The 19,486-nt window shown below is 43.4% G+C and overlaps 1 protein-coding gene across 11 annotated transcripts in view; it reads left to right on the top strand.

The window, feature by feature from the left end:
- The first annotated feature begins 13,915 nt into the window (after positions 1–13,915).
- fam120b (family with sequence similarity 120 member B) overlaps positions 13,916–19,486 on the top strand; it is an 88,636-nt gene continuing 83,065 nt past the window's right edge. For 3 of the 11 annotated variants that reach the window (XM_068045457.1, XM_068045450.1, XM_068045449.1), the window contains exons 1-3: positions 13,964–13,993; positions 14,809–14,871; positions 18,527–18,594. The gene's annotated coding sequence lies outside the window, so the exon portion shown is untranslated. Of the gene's footprint in view, positions 13,994–14,808; positions 14,872–18,526; positions 18,595–19,486 lie in introns of all 11 variants that reach the window. The other 8 variants (XM_068045458.1, XM_068045451.1, XM_068045462.1 and 5 more) reach the window with 7 other exon arrangements.

Here is a 19,486-nt window from a genome sequence, read left to right as displayed (position 1 = left end):
GAGAAAGAAAAACTACAGCAGGACTGTGATGGAACCTTCCTCTAATGTCTGCACTCTTATGAAAGGACGCAACAAGTGATTCAGATCATGTTCTTTCACCCCTCTAAGTAATGACTTGTAAAGAGATTTTTATTTTTATTTTCAATGCACATATGTCGAATAATGGCTGGTGAGCTAATACGTTGCAAAACAAAACCTTAATGTATTGGAATTTTTTTAATATACAAGTGTAAATAAGTTCCACGCGCAAGGGTTTAAATCTACAAAAAAGTTGTGCCTTTCTCAAACCCCCCAGCATGCGTTTGTTGAGTTGACACGGCACAGATTTTGCGATTGCTGCAGCAAAGCGTAACTGAAAGGCATACGAAAACATGGCAATCCTTCGCAATGCACTTATTCTATTCAGACTTAATTTATGCTACGCGATTCTGTTTTCGTGAAATCAGGCAGAAAGCTCTCCTTTCTCTCTCTCCCTCCTCCTCCTCCTCCTAGCTGGCTAAGGCTGGGTTCGAGTAGGGCTGGGGGTGGGAGGGCGGAATGAGACACAGAGACTGTTTAACTTAAGTGGTTCTGTTGGAGGCTGCTGTAGTTTAACTCCTGCCCACCAGTAACTAAGCGAACAAAGAGACGACATCGCTGGGGACTCGAGGTCTAACTATTCAGCTTTTTTTTTCCCAGTTTAATTTTCAATGATTATCAAGACAAGAGGAACCCTTGGGGGATTCGATCTAAAGGGGGTACACACGCCTCAAACGCGGTCAGGCGCTAGTCGGCCATCTGTTCCTGACAAATGTCGTTATCCCACTGAAAATGGCATGTCTCTTTATGACCACTTAGAATATGCGATCCTCCGATGCGAATTACACAAAGCAATGCTTTAGGAACCTGTAACGGTATGACAAATGACATGTGGGTTCAGATAGTCCATTACTAAGGGATTTTTCCTCTCTCTCTCTTCCCCCCCTATTGATGAATTAGAACAGATCTATAAAAGCTAAAGTACGTCTATTGGTTACAGCACGTGGTTTTACAAGAACCTCCAATTCCTATGATTCATTAATAAGAGCCGCGCAGTGCTCCTTTTTAATGCTGTCATTTGCCATTCGGCTTCCTTGTTTCATTCAGCACCTTACCATTAAACTGGGTCTCCAAGTCTCCCTCCTTGCAATAAATAAGATGTAATATGAGGGGCCACTCGGCCCCTCGAGCCTGCTTCAATAAGTTCATGGCTGAACCGATTACTCCACGTTACCACCTACCCCCGATAACCTTCCACCCCTTTGCTTATCAAGAATCTTTCTACCTCTGCCTTAAAAATATTCCAAGACTCTGCTTCCACCGCCTTTTGAGGAAGAGAATTACAAAGACTCGCGACCCTCTGAGAGCAAAAAATTCTCCTCATCTTTGTCTTAAATGGGCGACCCTTTATTTTTAAACAGTGACCCCTAGTTCTAGATTCTCCCACAAGGGGAAACATCCTTTCCACATCCACCTTGTCAAGACTCCTCAAGATCTTATATGTTTCGATCAAGTCGCCTCTTCTAAATTCCAGCAGATACAAGTCTAGCCTGTCCAATCTTTCCTCGTAAAATAACCCGTCCATTCCAGGTACTAGTCTAATAGATCTTCTCTGAACTGCCTCCAACGCATTTACATCCTAGCAGGTGCAGTGTGTGTGTAACCCTGTAACAGACCTAAACACATCTCAACTTTTTTTTCAAAAAAAGAATGAAGTGGGGAAGAAAGGTTCACGGGCACGGCCTATCAGTGGACCGCAGCTCTGAAAAGGACACCTACAATAACCCATCCGTTGTTTTACGGGGGGAAATGTTTCTGATTGCATTTTATTGATTTTTGAGCTTTGAGAGCTGGAAGCAAAGTTGTAACGTTACGGTATTTAATGCGATCAAAGGGTTTAAAGTGGCAATGTAAAACTGGCATCATGTTACAATATAATACTGGAATCGAAGATCTACATGATATAAAACGAATCACGGTTTTAACATGACAATTACACCTAATCTAAAATTGAACTGATAACATTACTGGAATCAGAACTTTGACATGACATAAAACCGGCTCAAAGATAGAAATATCGAGGCGTTGGGTGCACTTGTGGGACTCACTGTAAACGAGCTGGTTATATTGCAGTCGGACGCCGCTTTTAAAGGCTTGTTTGTGGGATATTGTGAGTTTATTGAAATAAAGCCGGGAATATTCAAAGTTCTGTGTGTGTGAGTGTGGGGGTGAGGTAAATCTGAAAACTTCGGGAGGTGGTTTTTAAAGATTTGAATTCCACCTCTCTCCCAGCCCGTCCAAAAAAAAACAAGGGGAAAAAAAGTTTGGAAGATTGTTAGCAGAAGTCGCTGAGACTGGTGCGGAGGCATGTGCTGATTAGAATGAGAAAGCGTCAGTCGCGTGTCTCACCCAGTGCAAAGGAAAGCAGATGATGGATAAAAGCTCTCTTGTCTCCCTCCCTTTTCAAACACTGCCATCCATCGAAAATCATCTGCTGCGGCTAGTCGCAGACCTCATTTTCATAACAAAACTGGTATGTTTACCTGTGATCTTAGAACCGAGGGGGCATTCCTTTTGTCTCCAGATCAGATTACTAAAGGGCAGCTGCTCTCTGCGTGTCTTTATACTGCAGTCTGCCCAATCTCACAGTGCTCCTCATCTCTCCCTCTCCCTCTCTCTCTCTCTCTCTACCCTTTCCACCCCTTGTTGTTGGATTTTAAGGGTAGGGGAAGGAGTGGAGGCAGGGAGTTGGTAGGAGGTGAAGGGGGAGGGAAGGGATTTTGTCCACTCTCTCTCTCTCTCTCTTGCAATACAATCAGAAAGAAAAGGAAAGATTATTTGTTGAATATTCTTGTGGGGCCGAAACCAGTCGCGTGCCGATGTCTGGTAAGGAACATCTGCCGGCTCCGGGGCTAATTACCAATGTGATTGTCAGAGTCTTCGACTTGTGACAGAGGATTAAACATAACTTCAGGCTATGATTTCCACAATGGCCACTGTACAGCTCCGAACTAAGAAATTGCCAGCGCCACCGAAGACTACGTGTGTTATCTCTCCAAAATTGCATACTGACCTCTCTTAAGGGTGAAAAGGCTCTTTCCCAGCTATACTTATCGCGACATAGAACCAAGCACCAAGCGTTCGTTAATGCAATTTCCCCCCCCCCCCCCCCCCCCAAAAAAAAGATTATGACAAAAATAGAGGTGCTCTTTTAAAGTCACTGGTTTGGCACAGCTCAATAATGCTACTTTATAAGATAGCCACTTAAATATCAATTTATCTCCTGTGATTTGCTCAAATATACATTTTTTATTTCGGCATGGAAAGGGGGGGGGGGAGGGGGGAGGGGTCGGGGGTGTTGCCACTAAACTTCCCCACCAACAGTAGCTGAACCTCTGAATCAGGCCAAAGGAGAATCTCGAGCGATCGAGCAAGACAATTTAATTCAATATTTCCTCTCTCTAGCCACGGCTGCTTGGTGCTGTTGGAAGCTGTCCACTAATTATGCAATGTTTAGTTTCATTGCAGAGAAAGTTGTCTGTTTAATCCCAGAATCTGGCTGTCGCGAGCTTTGCATTTATAATGCGGCAGGTTGCAGGTGTTAACACTAAGTTGTTGCTTATTGTGTGCTTCTGCCCAGCAACGCACTAGTGGCTACTATCTTTTTTTATCACTATTTATCAATTTTCTTGAAAAGTGCCTGAAATAAGCTTACAACCCCCTAGCATTGTCCATACCCCATCTCCTTACTTACAATAATGCAACCAAAATATTGGCAACCTCCACACTTCTTGAATTCCGATAGTTTCCAGGGTTTTTTTTTGAACTGATGATTTAACATTGCTGTGCAATGCGATCTGATTTATTACACAAGGTATTGAGCAATGGGATCTGAATGAAACGGAGCAGGGTTAGAGAGACTCTATCGCTTTCTATAAGCATCTGCCTTAAGATGAACAGATGTCGGCACCTGCGGTGACAGGCTGCATATGTTCCATCCCATTCACTACTCACTCATACATTACCACAATGGATAGGCTTTGTGTGCACAATCCCACAATATATTAATCTCTCGGATAGCTACACTCCCCAGAGCTCTGCACTGTTTAATTTTATACCAGCAATAACATCTGACTAATCCCTAAATCTGCTCTTAAAAGGTTCTTTAACCCAACCTGTAAAATTATTTAACTTCCACCTGTTGCCCTTTCAGTTAAACACAGTGCTGACGTTCTGCTAGGTAATTCGGTTGTTCTTCTCTTTGCATTCTCTTTAGGAATAGCCTTGCCAAGTTCCGCCTAATTAAAGATATATTGGAAATGAAATAAAGGGGGAGATCGAAGTTACCACACAGGCTGGTGCCAGTCCATGCCACACGGTCCTGTGGTCGTTTTAAACAGACAAGCTGAAATCATAATGTGGAGCAGCAGAGCACCTTGTGGCATCAAGATTCGAGCTCCTTCGTTTTGTTTCCAAAATGCAGAATAGGAAAAAAGCATTAAACTTGTTAAAAGTCTGGGGACAGCCACGTTGCAGTGCGTATGCAATGGTACACGCTGACACACAGACATACACACATAGAGGCACACACATACACACACACTGAGACACATATACACAGATTTATGAAGATGTTGCCAGGAGGACAAGGCAGGGGAATACACAATAAATGAGAAGTGTAGAGAAACAGGGGAACTCATTTCCACAGATTCTTGACGGTAACAGGACAGGTAGGTAAGGTGGTTAAGAAGGCACAGTGGAGACTTTCCTTTATTAGCCGAGGCATAGAATATAAGGGCAGGGAGGTTATGCTGGAGCGGTATAAAATACTAGTGAGGCCACAGCTAGAGGACTGCACACAGTTCTGGTCACTGCATTACAGGAAGAATATGATCATATCAGAGAGGGTACGGAGGAGATATATGAAGGTGTTGGCAGGATGACCGGAGAATTTTAGCTGCAAGGAAAGACTGGGGTTGTTTCCTTTGGAACACATGAGAATGATTTAATTAAGGTGTACAAAATTATGAACGACTTGGATAGAGTGGATTGGAGGATCTGTTTCCCTTAAGAGGGAGGTCAAAACCAGGAGGTATAGATTTAAAGTAAATTGGCAGAAAGAAGAGGGGAGTTGAGGAGAATTGTTTTCACAGAGGCTGGTGGTGGTCTAAAGCGCACTTCCTGAAAGGGTGGTAGAGGCAGAAACCCTCAACGCATTTAAAAAGTACTTGGATATGCATTAAAAGTGTTGTAACCTGCAGGGCTACAAACCAAGAGCTGGAAAGTGAGATGAGGCTCAGAGATCCAACCAGCACAGACACGATGGGACGAAAGGCCTCCTTCATTGCCGTAAATTTCTATGATTCTGCATAAATTGTCAATATTGCTGCAGCTTGCATTTCATTCGTTAAACGCTCACCTTTAGGTTATTAACCAAACTAAATAGAACATTTTCCATGCAATGCGGGCCAGGGAGCAGTGCAAAGGGAGTGGAAGATGTTCCACGGTCCACGCTTGTTTTTTTATTTCCTTTTATCCACATTCTGTCAACTACACTGACGTCCTTTAGTATCCGAGAAGTTTTTTTTTGTGTTATGACTTTTGTGTCTCCCTACGTACACACATCCAAACGCTGCATCTTTAAATGGGAGCCAGGATGGAGCTGCCCCCACCCCCGCAGTTCTACTGGCCGCGGTGTTTCTATATGTAATCAATGGAAGGGGGCTATTAATTAAAAAAAAAGAGGGGAGCAATACCAAGGGAGAGACGAGAGAGAGAGAAAAAAGACACAAAAATCGGATTGTGGTTTTAGGTGTACCGTGTTGTGTATTCATTGCAGTATAGTGGAGGTAAACACTGGGTTTTCACAGACTGAGTACAACACAAAGCGTTAGACACTTGCCATTTTTATGAATAAAGCGTATTTTGGAAATAGAAAAAGGTATACACTTGCCATGAAAAGAAGCAGCTATAAGTTAACGGTGCACTGATAAAATTGTCATCTTTGGACTGAAACAAGACACACACAGTCGTTCCTTTAGTTTCGCTCCTAATAAAAATCAGTTTGAATCTACTGAGGTTTTTTTTTTCAAGTATCACTTGGAGAAAAACAGCTTTCAAAATCCTAACACGCTGATCGATCGAAAATGTTTAATCTGAGAAAGTTTCTTGTCCGTTTTCTGCCTGTGTTTCTCTTTGTGTCCCTTTTGTGTGGTTCTCTCTCTGTCTCTCTCTTCGTGTTAATGTATCTGGGCGCGTTGTGCCAGTCAGTAAGTGGTGATTGTATGTACCTGAAGTTCCTATCGATACTGGCAGAGGAATGATGGGCTGAATGGCCTCTTTCTGTGCCCTATGATTCGAGTATGTATATTATGTGACTCCATGTGCAGCTCATTATGTGCAGTTATCATGATGCTCCAGCTAATACTCAGGTATGTGTGTGCATAGCTGTGCATGTTTTGGGCCCGCATTTGAGTAACTCTATCTCTAGATATCCCTGTAACTGTATGCATGTACATCAAGGCATGCCTGGATATCAATGAAATATGTAAGTGTGTAATTCCGATTTACGAAAGACTTTACAATTCTCATTCATGAAATGAAAGAACATCGCCCATCAGTTCTGCTAAGTACATACACTCATGGGGAAAAAAAGTTAGGCACTGCGTGAGAATGGGACCTGTTAAAAAGTGCGCCTGGCCATATTTTAATTCGGACTATCTCACCGTTCGGTATGAGATGGGATGGAAGTAGAGGGGACGGCGGCAGTAATAGCAGGAATGCGACGCGGGGGTGGGTGGTGGTTGTGGATGGGCAGAGCAACCCAGATGTCCAAATGGGCACCTGACTATGCCCAGGGTCTCGTTTATACCAGTGCCCATGCAAACCCAGCTTGGGTTATGGTCAAATTCAATTTCCATATACCGTGACACACAAAGTCTCCGCCAGTCCATCAGACGTCAAAAAAGCAAGAAACACTGGAAACACTCAGCAGGTCTGGCAGCATCTGTGGAGAGAGAAGCAGAGTTAATGTTTCAGGTCAGTGACCCTTCACCGGAACTGGCAGATATAAGAAATGTAAAAGATTTTCAGCAAGTAAAGCAGGGGTGGGGCAAGAGATAACAAAAGAGACGGCCCCCCATTTTACTTTTATTTTCATTTTGTATTTTTTCTCTTTTTTACTTTTTTGTGTTTATTTTGCTTTATTTTAGTTTGTTCAGTTTGTTTCTACTGTGCCTACCCACTGTTTTTTTCATGTTTGTGCTTGTGGCTGTTCAGTTTTCAGTTCATTTAACACCCTATCTGTACTAATGCTTTGTCTTTCAGCACACCATTAACATATTGTTTGCCTTTGTTCCATGACCTTCTGGTTAGCTATTCTGTGACCTTGTCCTATCAATACCTTCTTTTTTGTAATCTCTTGCCCCACCCCCGCTTTACTTGCTTAAAATCTTTTACATTTCTTGTATCTCCCAGTTCTGATGAAGGATCACTGACCTGAAACATTAACTCTGCTTCTCTCTCCACAGATGCTACCTGACCTGCTGAATATTTCCAGCATTTCTTGTTTTTATTTCAGATTTCCAGATTCCGCAGTATTTTGCTTCCATGTTAGACGTCAAAAAGGATCTATTCCAATAGTATTCGCCTTTTGCTCATCATCATCAACCCATTCACGTTTCTTCAAACCAACTTTCAACTGTATGCAAGGAAAATAATTAATTCCCTAAGTATCATTCATTGGTGAGGGATCACCCTTTTGGGCAACCCTCTAATAACCCTTCAGGCGCAGTTGGGGGGAAAAGAACTCCCAGGGAGCCATAGAAACCAGGAAGATGCCACGTTTGATCCCTGGTTACACCAGATAGCAATCAGGATTCATTATCAATAATTTCAATGTCCCGAGACAAAGGGGAAATCAGCCAAGGTTCCTACCCCTGATCATTACTCATGATTCCTAGAGGATCTTTGAGGTCTGTTGAGGGCAGAATAGAATTTGAGTGCCATTCTCATGATTGATCAGGCTCCCACGTGAGGAATGACTCTATATTGGAAGTAGTAAGGATGGAGAATGCCATTACAAGTCACCGCCATCAAGAGGCTAAGGGTAAAGACTGGAGAGCAAGGGTAATCCATGTCTTCTCTTGAGCATAGAAAATTGAGAAATGATCTGATTGAGGGATTTAAAATGATCAAAGGGTTCGATAAGGAAGATGAAGAGAATTTATTTCCTTTGGTGGGGAAATCCAAAACAAGGGGGCACAATCTTAAAATTAGAGCTCAGCCATTTAGGAGTGAAATCAGGAAACACTTCACACAAAGGGCAGCAGAAATCTGGAATTCTCTCCCCCAAAAGATTGTGGATTCTGGGTCAATTAAAGCTTTTAAGACTGAGCTCAATTGATTCTTGTTATGGAAGACTATCAAGGGTTATGGGTCAATGGCGGATAAATGGCCTTGAGGTATAGATCAGTTATGATCTAATTAAATGGTGAAATAGGTTTGAGGGGATAAATGGCCTACCCCTGATGTTCTCTGAGATGCCTACTAATTGCAGATTGAGGTCTTTTTCAAACGTGCCCAACACCAGAATAATTGAGCTCTCCCACAGCACACAGATCAAGTCTGCATCTTCCTATGGTCATTCTGTGGTGACACGTTATTCTTCTGTAGTCGGGATAAAGGCTACCAACATCCATGATGGAAGCATTTAAGAGACCCACTGTAGATCTTATTTCCTAATAAATCTTAATGGCAGAACGTTATCAAAAAAAACACATCTTCAGCACTAAGGCTAGCAAATTCCAGATTAAAGACAGCATTGGTTAAGGTAAGAAAATAATGCTAGTATTCATATAACACCTGAATATACAGAAGCTGGCTGAGCGCGTCTACCCTGAGGCACAGTGTGGCTTTCGTGCAGAGAGATCGACCATTGACATGCTGTTCTCCCTTCGTCAGATACAGGAGAAATGCCGCGAACAACAGATACCCCTCTACATTGCTTTCATTGATCTCACCAAAGCCTTTGACCTCGTTAGCAGACGTGGTCTCTTCAGACTACTAGATAAGATTGGATGTCCACCAAAGCTACTAAGTATCATCACCTCATTCCATGACAATATGAAAGGCACAATTCAACATAGCGGCACCTCATCAGACCCCTTTCCTATCCTGAGTGGCGTGAAACAGGGCTGTGTTCTCGCACCCACACTTTTTGGGATTTTCTTCTCCCTGCTGCACTCACATGCGTTCAAGTCTTCAGAAGAAGGAATTTTCCTCCACACAAGATCAGGGGGCAACCTTGCCCGTCTAAGAGCGAAGTCCAAAGTACGGAAAGTCCTCATCAGGGAACTCCTCTTTGCTGACGATGCTGCTTTAACATCTCACACTGAAGAGTGTCTGCAGAGTCTCATCGACAGGTTTGCAGCTGCCTGCAACGAATTTGGCCTAACCATCAGCCTCAAGAAAACGAACATCATGGGACAGGACGTCAGAAATGCTCCATCCATCAATATCGGCGACCACGCTCTGGAAGTGGTTCAAGAGTTCACCTACCTAGGCTCAACTATCACCAGTAACCTGTCTCTAGATGCAGAAATCAACAAGCGCATGGGAAAGGCTTCCACTGCTATGTCCAGACTGACCAAGAGAGTGTGGGGGAATGGCACACTAACATGGAACACAAAAGTCCGAGTGTATCAAGTATGTGTCCTCAGTACCTTGCTCTACGGCAGCGAGGCCTGGACAATGTATGTCAGCCAAGAGCGTCGTCTTAATTCATTCCATCTTCGCTGCCTCCGGAGGATACTTGGCATCATGTGGCAGGACCGTATCTCCAACACAGAAGTCCTCGAGGTGGCCAACACCCCCAGCTTATACACACTACTGAGTCAGCGGCGCTTGAGATGGCTTGGCCAGGTGAGCCGCATGGAAGATGGCAGGATCCCCTAAGAAACATTGTACAGCAAGCTCGCCACTGGTATCAGACCCACCAGCCGTCCATGTCTCCGCTTTAAAGACGTCTGCAAACGTGACATGAAGTCCTGTGACATTGACCACAAGTCGTGGGAGTCAGTTACCAGCATTCGCCAGAGCTGGCACGCAGTCATAAAGGCGAGGCTAAAGTGTGGCGAGTCGGAGAGACTTAGCAGTTGGCAGGAAAAAAGACAGAAGCGCAAGGGGAGAGCCAACTGTGTAACAGCCCCGACAAACAAATTTTTCTGCAGCACCTGTGGAAGAGCCTGTCACTCTAGAATTGGCCTTTATAGCCACTCCAGGCGCTGCTCCACACACCACTGACCAACTCCAGGCGCTTACCCATTGTCTCTCGAGATAGGGAGGCCAAAGAAGAAGAAGAAGGTCTCACAGTTACTTGACACAATCAATTAGTTTTATAGAAACTGCTGTTACGTGCACACCAGGATGGATTTTAAACTGGGATTGTTTCACATTGATACTATGCTCTTCTATATGTGTTGTGCTTGCCCTCTGTCCTTATTTTCCTCGCAGTAGGCTTTTACCCCAAATCAGTTCCATTATCTTTCACCACTTCAGAACAGGCTCTGTTATATTATAGTTCTTGGTCTTTTGCATAGCAATCACAATGTTATGACATTTATTCTGGTCCAGTTTTAACAATTCAGCACTTCAAATTCTGGTCTACTTTAAGATTTGAAAATAAGTGAATGTTTTGATGTCTAAACTTATTGGCCAACTGATGAAAAACTGGGAAACTTTCTTTAATAAACAGGTCTCTAGTCACCTTCATCCCTGCTTATTCACAAATATTGTTCCTCATTTACCATTTAATTATGGTTTGTGGGTTTCCCCATAGTGCAGCCTCATTGTCTGTTTAATTGTCTCCTAAGTAATTTAGCTACATGTTGTGCATTCACCCCAGGAGCAGCTAATCATTGGGGTTTGCAGTCCCTTTGGGGCAGTTTAGTATAAATTAGCGCTTTAAAGTTGATTGTGTTGATCTGCCTTACCTCCATTCATATTTAAGCAAGGTTTATCTTGGAGTTTGACAATCACTCCAGTACCTGTTTGAATTGGAATGTAAGTAAAATGTCCACAGACTATGCTGCCCCAGGGTTCCCTCAGGTAAATATTTATTGAATTATTTGACAACTTCATTCGGAGGCTTGAATTCTGATAAAATCAATTATTCTTTGATATCACGTTCACCTTGATGACAATCACTCTTGTCCATATTCATAATGATGGTTTTGTCTATACCAGGGAGTGACTTTAACTGCTCTACCAAACTAATCAACATGAGAACTTGGTGATTCGAGTTTCCTGCCATGATGCCACATGAAAATTCAATTTTTTAAAATCCCTGAAGAGAAAAAAAAAATGCAGGGCTACAGGGAAAGGGCAGGAGAGTGGGACTAGCTAAATTGCTCTAGTGGAGACCTGGCACAGATATGACAGGCTGAATGGCCTCCTTCTGAGCTGTAACCATTCTATGATTCTATGATTGTAACACCACAAAGGTTTTGAAGTCCTGTGATTGTACCAACTTTTCAATTTAGTTTGAAAACACTGTTGCCTTAGATATAGTCATTTGGTAGTACAGAACTTGAGTATTGCTGAAAATAGAGACATGTTGTCGAAGCTTTTAGTCTTGCACTCATCAGGACAATCTGTAAGAATACCAATGTAAGGGAAAACAACAACTTTATACAGTAAGAGAAGAGAGTGCTGATTGGTTGGCAAGTGAACTCTGATTGGTAGAGGCGTTGCCATGGAGAATGCACCAGTTTACGGTGACTGACAGTTAACTGCTAAGCTTTGTTTGAAATGCAAACTAGGCAACTTGACTCTGATTGGTCAAGGCATTGCCCTGAGGACTGAACCAGAAAATGGCTGTCACTTATTTTGTTTAGATGAAACAGGCACAATGTGTGTACATGTTCTTTCTGTCTGCAAAGAACAGGACCCTGTGTAGTAATATATGTGGTTTCCAGTGCGCGTAAATGTGCCACACTGTGAGCCCAACTGACGATCTTAAATTGGTTGTCAGCATAATTCTTAGCACATTGAGGATTATTTAGCAAATGTTATCCAATCGCGGAATCACATCTAATGTTGGACACTGTGTTTTGAGTTTTTCAAGCATGGGCTGGTTGGGTACTGCCTGTACCTTACCTGTTGCGAATAGCGGAAGGGACATGTTGTTTGATATGATCCGCCACTCTTTGGGATGTACGGCCTATATATTTAGCATCACACTGGCATTGAAATTCATAAATCACATTACTCCCTTAGATGTTATTTTCTGTGCTATTTTAACTGCCAGCCGGTGGTGTTTTTTGAGGATAATGTTTTCCCTGCGGATATCAGGAGGTTCAATGGTGCTAGCACAGGAAGCCATTCGAGCTGTGTTGGTCTCAACATTCCATGATTTCCCAGAGGTGGATATCTACCATGTTTGTGTGGTAGCTCCTGAGACAGGTGAAGCAGCAATACTCTGCTGTTGGGTAGATCAGAGCGAGCGAAGCAGTGTGTAGTATATTGGCTCTGCTGCCCCAGGTGGTACCCGCCAGTTTCTTTTTGTGATTCACTCTCACCTTGACCTTGGCTCTGGTGTTCTGGAGGTGTTGCTGGTAGGTCAATGTATGGCCAAGAGTGATGCCAAGGTATTTTGGCATTGGGTTGTGGGTGAGTGGATGGCTGCAGAACTGGACGTGAAGTTCTCCCCTGGCCTTTGAGTTGTTCGGGTGGAAGGCTGAAATGATAGTCTTGGTGGCATTTGGTTGGAGTCCCCATTTTCTGAAGTAAAAACCCAATGCATTTATATAGCAGATTTAACATAGTAAAACATCCCAAGGCAATGCACAGAAGAATTATCAGATAAAATTTGACAAAACAATATACTAAGTGGTCAAAATCTTGGTCAAAACAGTAAGTTTTAAGGAGCAACTTAAAGAAGGAGGGAGAGGTAGAGAGGCAGAGATGTTTAGGGAGGGAATTCCAAAGCTTAGGGCAACCGGCTACTAATGGTGGCATGATGAAAACTGGGGCTCTGTAAGAGGCCACAATTAGAGAGTGGCAGATATCTCGGAGGGTTATGGGGCTGGAGGAGGTTACAGAGTAAGGGAGGGGAGAGGCCATAGATGGATTTGGAATCAAGGATGAGAATTTTAAAATCAAGGCAATGTGGACCTGGAGCCAGTGTATGTCAGCGAGCACGGGGATGATGGGTGAACCACATTTGGTGTGAGTTAAGTCATGTCAGCAGAGGTTTGGATGACCTCAAGTTTACAGAGGGTAGAATGTGGGAGGCTGGTCAGGAACGCATTAGGAATCAACAAAGGCATGGATGAGCGGTTCAGCAGCAGAAGAGCTGAGACAGGGTCAGAGATGGGCAATGTTACCCAGGTATAAATAGGCAGTCTTAGTGATGGCATGGATATGTGGTTGAAAGCTCATCTTATGGTCAAATATGTCACTAAGTTTGAGAACAGTCTGATTCAAACAAAGGCATGAATGAAGGTTTTTGCAGCAAATAAATGGAGACAGGGCCAGAGATGGGGCAATGTCATAGTCATGGAGGTGGAAGTAGCTGAACTTGGTGATGGAGCAGATATGGGGGAGGGGGGGGGAAGAGCTCATCTCAGAGCCAAGTAAGAAGGCAAAGTCACGAAGGGTCTGATTCAGCCTCAGATAGTAGCCCAGGGAGAGGGGATGGAGTCTGTGACTAGGGAATAGAGTTTGTGGCAGTCAGAATGGGCAGTGTGCCTTGCCCCCATTTCCTAATGGCAAGGTTGGGTGACTGTCATTATGTAGTCCCACAAAACAGCAGTGAGCTGAGGTCCTCAGCTGCTGGAGCGACCACTGAGCCAGGGCTGAGGAGGGTGAATTGACCGAGACTGGGAGGACTGCCAGCAGGGGGCGCTGCAACGCCCGGCCAGGCTTGTGAGCGCGCACGGCGTCCCGGGAGCGCGCACGGCGGTGGCGAGCCCAGGTAAGCAGCTATTTAGAGGCATTTTGCCGAATCTCCCTCCCCTTCAACCTGCTGAAGGTCGGAATTCAGACCCCCTGAGCTCCGTCTTGGGGCTCGTGTGATTCAGATATCTCCCTGGGCAGGCGCTTTAAGCGCTGGGGTGGGAATTGGCTCCAGGCCGCACCCATCCCCGGTTTCGAGTTCAGTCGTGGCCGCTTATACATGCGCCTCAGCCCGGCATGATGGAGGGGGCTGGATGCCCCGTTTACAGTGGAGCAGGCATTCAGACTTGCAGCATGCATGATTACCTCAGTAGTGTGGAGGGTTCCCAGCCACTCCTGGTGTTTAATAGTCTGGTCATGTGTGGCAGGACAGCAACTATTTTTAAAGCTGCAATATTTTCTGTTTCAAACCAAACCTTTTTTGTTGTGGTTGGAATTGAATTTCTTCATGGTGCACTTTATTTGCAAACCCCTTGTTGGTCTTGGGTCTCTTTAAGTGGGTGACAATATGCCTTTTGGGGAAAATGTATGCTTTATGGCAATATTTGGGTTATCTTTATTGCCCTTACTGCAAGGGCAGTTACCACTGGTATTTCGTCAGCCAGTGCAGGCAACTCCTCCTACCCTCTGGAAGCCTTTTGCATCTCCACCCTATCCCTCTTGTCCTTCAACATCCTCCTGTTACCATCTCTTACCCCCTGCCCCCACCCCCCAAACTCTCTGATCTGTATCCCCTTGGTGTTCACCATCTCCATCCAACATTACTAAAACCAGTTGTCTGGTCATCATATTGTTGTTTGTAAATTGACTGCTGTGTCTCCTATGTTACAACAGTGACCACTTCATGAGTACTTCATTGGGTGTGAAATGCTTTGGGACGTTCTGAGGTCATGAAAGGTGCGATACAAATTCAAGTTATTTCTGCAAAGTTGTAAGATAATACCTTCAGCTGTAGAAGTAAAAATTGTGTCGTTTAAAATGCTATTCCCAGACATAGTTCAAAGGGAAAACCTACAATTGCACTGCAGTTAAAGTGGTTAATAAGGCATATGGGATCCTGGGCTTTATAAATAGAGGCATAGAGTACAAAAACAAGGAAGTTATGATGAACTTTTATGAAATGCTGGTTTGGCCTCAACTGGAGTAATGTATTCAATTTTGGGCACCACACTTAGGAAGGATGCGAAAGGGTGCAAAAACGGTTTTATCAGAGTGGTTCCAGGGATGAGGAACTTCAGTTACTTGGAAAAATTGGGCTGTTCTCCTTTGAGAAGGGAAGGTTAAGAAGAGATTTGATAGACATGTTAAAAATCATGAGTGGTCTGGACAGAGTAGATAGAGAGAAACTGGCAGAAGGGTTGAAAACCAGAGGAGATTGAATTAAGGTGATTGGCAAAAGAACCAAAGGTGACATGAGGGAAAACTATTTTATGCAGCAAGTGGTTAGGATCTGGAATGCATTGCCTGACAGTGTGGTGGGGGCAGGTTCAATTGTGGCTTTCAAAAGGGAGTTTCCTGAAGGGAAAGAAATTGCAGGGCTACGGGAAAAGGGTGGGGTGTGGGACTAGCTAAATTGTTCTTGCTGTTGTGCAAAAATGGCATGCTACCATCATTGGGCTTTACTGAAATTCTGATACTGTAAATAATGGTGACCATCACTATGCCATTTGGTATGGATATAGGGTGGATGAGGTTGATCACTGGAAAGTGTAGGGGAAGAGATATTGGATCACTTGCAGGTTCTGGTGATCATTATCCTTCTCTAAGTGTAGAGGGATGTGACCTAGCTCAGCAGTAGCCCACTGAGTGATGGGATTTACATTTACAGCTCCAGTTCTACATGTAGCGAGCTTTCATGTACCTCCCCATGACTGAAAGAAAATAGAACCATAAATCATGCCAGGCGTGGTTTGTGTGATTCCCTGAAATCTGGGCGCAGACTGATGAATGCAGAGTCTGGGGTTGCAGACTGTTTGTCTACTCTTGTATGGTGCATGGTATGGGTAGCTGTACTGTTTTTGTATGGTCCAGTAACTGGTGGCTCTGAGCTTCAACCACCTACAAATGGCCACATACCCACCCCACCTCCTTCAACACCAAAGAGGACACTACTAACAATGGCAACGCTGATATATCTTTAATAATAAAACGATTAAAATAATAAGTGGTTGAAAGAAGTAATCAGTCTTGTGCAGCACACACCCATTGTGGAAAGCTTCCAGCGAGCCAGCAGGTACTGTGTACCTGCACCAAAGCTCAAAACATGGACAAGCAGATGGAGAATCGTTACCTGATAATTCTATGCAAGAAGTGAAAGTGACTTTCCAGAAAAAAATGAGGCATTACAGGTGAAAATCTATTGGAAGTAGTCATAAAGAAATTATGGTGAACCTTTATAAAGGACTGGTTTGGCTTAAATAAAAACATAGGAACAGGAGTAGGCCATTCAGCCCATCAAGCCTGTCCCGCCATTCAATGTGATCATGGCTGATCTTCCACTTAAATGCCTTTTTCCCCACACTATCCTCATATCCCTTTAGGTCATTCGTATTTAGAAATCTGTCAATCTCTGCTTTAAACATACTCAATGAGCTTCCACAGCCCTCTGGGGTAGAGAATTCCAAAGATTCACAACCCTCTGAGTAAAGAAATTTCTCCTCATCTCTTTCCTAAGTAGCTTCCCCCTTGTTTTGAAATTGTGTCCCCTGGTTCTAGACTCCCCAACCAGGGGAAGCATCTTAGCTGCATGTACCCTGTCCATTCATTTAAGTATTCTGAAATATTGTGTCCAGTTCTGGACACCACACTTTAGGAAGGATGTGAAGGCACGAGAAAAATGTTCCAGGGATGAGGGACTTCAGTTATGTAGATAAATTGGAGAAACTGGGGTTGTTCTCAAGAGAAGAGAGGGTTGAGAGGAGATTTGATAGAGGGGTTCAAAATCATGAGGGGTCTGGACAGAGTAGATAGGGAGAAACTGTTCCCATTGGTAGAAGGGTCGAGAACCAGAGGACACCGATTTAAGGTGATTGGCAAAAGAACCAAAGGCGACAGGAGGAAATTTTTTTTTTGCGCAGCCATTGGTTAGGGTCTGGAATGCACTGCCTGAGAGTGTAGAGGAGGCAGATTCAATTGTGGCTTTCAAAAGCGAATTGGATAATTATCTGAAAAGAAAAAAAATTGTAGGGCTACGAGGAAAAGGCGAGGGAGTGAGACTAACTGAGTTGCTCTTGGCAAGAGCTGGTACGGGCATGTGCCGAATTGGCCTCTTTCTGTGCTGTAACTGTTCTATGATTCTAGAGTTAAGAATGTCGATGTTATGCTAATTTATGAAAGTATGACCAGTTCATGAACTTTTAAGTAGCAGCCACAGACCACCTAATTGGTGGAATTAGTGAGTAAATTAAGCTCAATTAAAATGGGGCCACCATAAATAATTTTGCAAAGAGAATTTTAAAAAAAATTAAGTAACAACCTCAGGTTCATTCTGTACTGTGTTTCTCTACAGATGTGGCATTGGATTAGATCCCAAACTTTGACTGTTATCTGAATTCAAATTTCCATCCCTTTTGGTTTTCCCTGGGATTGTCCAAAGTTATATGTTTGAAGTAAATGTAACTCCACAAAAGAGGATCAAGCCTGTTGTGTTTCTGACACAGTGGACAATACATTAACTCACTGACCCACAGAGATAATTTTTATTATGCAGTCGCTGGAATTAAATTGGTATTTTGCAGGCAGCACAACTGTGTGAAGGTTGCTTTATTTTGAGAGGCATGTAAATGAGGAATCAATCAAGGTCCCAAGGACCTAAACATATCTCCAGAGAATATATATCTCATTTTCTTGCGATTAATCAGTTTTCTTCTTCCCAGTAGGAAAAATTGCAGAATAAAGTCATAGCTGTGAAGCTGGAAGCAAAGAAACTTCAGCACCTAGACAGCTCCTTTTCCCGAATCAGAAAGTGCCCAGTGTTGTGAAAATAAGCATGTTCAATAAAAATTTGATGGGGTTGGCTGGGAGATGGCAGTTTCTCTGTTTGACTGCTCCAAAATTCCCAATAGCACCGGAACAAATCCTGGAGGCACAAGGCTTCTCTCATCCGTAGCTTCTGCTACTTACCACAGTGCAGGTGGGGGTGGGGTAGGATTTGCTGTCCAAGTGCAATCTGTGACAATATGATGGAACCTTGCAAAACTGTTAAGCTATTGACCATATCTCCTTTTTAGTGAGAGAAAAGGAGTCTCCTCCAGGCTAATCCCTGACCCCTCCCCCAGTACTATCCATGCTAAAGACAATCGTTTTTAACTTACTTATTGGCAGTAAACCATAGGTATTTTATACTCCCTCTATCTGTCCATTTATAGAACAGGGAGCACAGAGGAGATCTTTACATTATGTTATTGAACTGCAGTCCCTCCACATTTAAAAATAACCTGCGCTCACAATGCAATCCGAAGCTGCAAACTTATCCCATTAGTTTTGGTCTAGATAGTATCAATTTCTCCCTCTACAATACAGTTTTCTCAGTCCTTCTAATGCCTTGTTATAGGAGGGAAGATTTTGCATGTGCAGGAAAGTGTCCATTTCCACAACGGATGGATTGCACTCTGAGGAATAGTAAGTGGAACAGAATTTAATAAACTGGATTAATTTGCACCAGATCACCGCTAAATGTGACATCATTGCTTTTTTTAATTACAGCAGTTACTGCATTCATCTCATTATTTCCTATGGTTTAGCCAGCAGCTCATTCGCTTTGCCCTCCATTTGTAGATATAATTTGGACATTGCAGACTCAGTTTTATCTGTTCTTAGAGCACTGTGCTGATATATGAGGGGAGCCCGATGTTTTTAGGTACTAGGGGCAAGAAGCTGCAAGTCAAATTTGCAGATCATTGATATTAACTTCTTAGTTTATGATCATGCAATGCTGCTTGTTTAAAGAGGCAAGAGTATATGCAGTCCCTGATAAATGGTTTATGCAAATCTCATGACAAGAAATTGCTGGAGACACAATCCAGGTGATTGGCACAGGACTCAATGACTTAAACTTGGATTCATGCCACTGTTTAACTTCCATTTAGGTTTGGGTTTATTTATTTCAGCTAAGACAAATTCCAGGGCCGACACTTAATGAGCTGAAAATAGATTAGAAGCGAAGGAAATGCTGTAAATCGCTTGTTCAGTTCTCACAATGGCTCATTTGGTAAACACAGTGGGTAACTCGGTTGAATTCCTGCTTTGATCTCGACCATCATGGCATAGAGGAGGGGAAAAACACAATTAGCTTCAGCACCCATGGATCTAAAGCAGAGAAAATTACACACAATTTACAGTACAGAAACAGGCCTTTTGGCCCAGCTGGTCTATGCCAGCATTTATGTTCCACATGAATCTCCTTCCACCCAACTTCATGTAACCCTATCAGCATGCCCTTCTATTCTTTTCTTCCCTGTGTGTTTATCTAGCTTTTTCAACTACTCCTTGTGGTAGTGATTTCCACATTCTT

The sequence above is a fragment of the Heterodontus francisci genome, chromosome 13 (genome assembly GCF_036365525.1).
Source record: "Heterodontus francisci isolate sHetFra1 chromosome 13, sHetFra1.hap1, whole genome shotgun sequence".
Taxonomy (NCBI): domain Eukaryota; kingdom Metazoa; phylum Chordata; class Chondrichthyes; order Heterodontiformes; family Heterodontidae; genus Heterodontus; species Heterodontus francisci.
Note: the sequence above shows the minus strand (reverse complement) of the source record. Positions and strands in the feature narration are given on the sequence as shown.